We start from the raw sequence: 1,909 nt of genomic DNA on the forward strand, positions 1-1,909 counted from the left end.
TTATTAAAGTGAGTATATTAAGATGATAATATGTAAAATTCAATTTGTAAAAGATCTCTTGAAATAAAATTCTAATTTCTCCGTTTACTGGTTGTGTGATTTTAAATAAATCACATAACCATAAAAATCACAGTAACTTTATTATATAACAGGAAAAATAAAGATAATACAAACTTTGCATAGTTGCTAAAATCTTTAAATGAAATAATTCACATAAAGTGGTTAACATGGTTATTAGAACAATTAAGTGGACTAAAAAGTTTTCAGAATATATTAACTCCTATTATTTATTATTAATAATAATGAGATTATATATAAGTTGGCATAAGCACAAGTATAAATGTAAGAAATAATTTATATATGTCAAAATTTTTCTGATTTGCAATGCACATATTTTAAATTTAGAAATGTTTGAGAGACCTGCCTTTTTCATGTGAAACAAATTTTAATTTTACTCATTTTACTTATTTAATTTTACAAACTATTCTTACTTTAACTCATCCCCCAATTATTGAATTGACTGCCTTGTAAATATCCACACCAAAGTCTCTGTCCTCTTATAGAATGTGTGATCTCATAGTAAACATAACGTAGGAAACTACTGTCTCAGAAAAGCATCAGGCTGTATCCCCCTATTGTAAAAGCAACCTAGATGTTTCAGATGTCCTTTGCTAAACATTTTTCTCTTTGTGCCATTTTTTTCTTTTCTATCATCATGTTATTGAACTTGCAAGAAACAATTTTGCTTAGCTATATTCTTGAAAATTGACATAAAAGAGGGATCCAAAGATAGGTCTTATTTGTCCTATACTTAAATCAATGACTTAAAGATCATTCTTCAGTCATTCACTTTGCTTTTTATCATTAAGGTGTGCTTTGGTTTTTCGAGCCACTAAGTTTTAAATTCTCCCGTTTCATCTCTTGACCAAATGATGTTTCTTTCAATATCAGTTGGGCTTACATTACTTAAATTACCATTTTCACAGTTAACATTCACCCCAAATTACCTATAATATGTCAAATCTTCACAACTAGGATTATGTTGAAAATGGATTATAGGCAGACAACTCATTCCAGGACTGTCATTTATCTTCTCTAGAGAGCTCATTAACCTTTAAAGGTATGTACAGGTTCCATAATTATTTTGCAATGGGATTTTATTTCTCTTCTATTTCATCAAGTTGCCCCTTTGCATGGCCCACTATAAGGCTGACATTTTTTTTTTTTTAACTCTGAGCTGGCCAAGCTTGGGAAACACAGAGAAGTCATACATAAAGCAAAGACTATTTCTCCATCACCATTTATGTCTTTAGCACTTCCTTCACACATGGGAAGAAAAACAATATCATGGATTTTAATGCTTAAATTATATAAAATGACTTGAAAAGGAATGGATGAGAGTATATAGTCACTTTTCATAATTATTTTTCTAGCTCTTATTGAAAACCTACTTATCTTGCAAGGTTCATGTTTCACATTATTTAGAAGCATTTATTCACTTGTATCTATACACCACATTTTTAGTTTGTCCTTAAAACACTAGGTTCCAGCATGAGGATCTCTCAGCCCATAGAGCTGATCTGAATATGTTTTAATGGAAGACTTAGAGCTGATTCCTATACTTTACATTATTCTAACAAATAAAAAGAAATACTTATAACACTAAATGATATAACTATAACTATCATGGCAAGCTTTTATAGGATTTATGTGTTTTAATTGGCGGTAGAAGTTGTAATTATTCAAATTTTTAAAAAATATTTTAAAACCTGGAATTCATGTAAAAACAGTATAGGAGTCTCTTTATGGAAAAGGTTTGGAAAACATTTTTTTCTTTTTGACTTATGTGACTCCTATGGCCCATCACTCAAATTAACAGTATTTATTACACTAACATAATTTAATCCCT

This window comes from Hipposideros armiger, unplaced genomic scaffold (genome assembly GCF_001890085.2).
Source record: "Hipposideros armiger isolate ML-2016 unplaced genomic scaffold, ASM189008v1 scaffold_601, whole genome shotgun sequence".
NCBI lineage: Eukaryota > Metazoa > Chordata > Mammalia > Chiroptera > Hipposideridae > Hipposideros > Hipposideros armiger.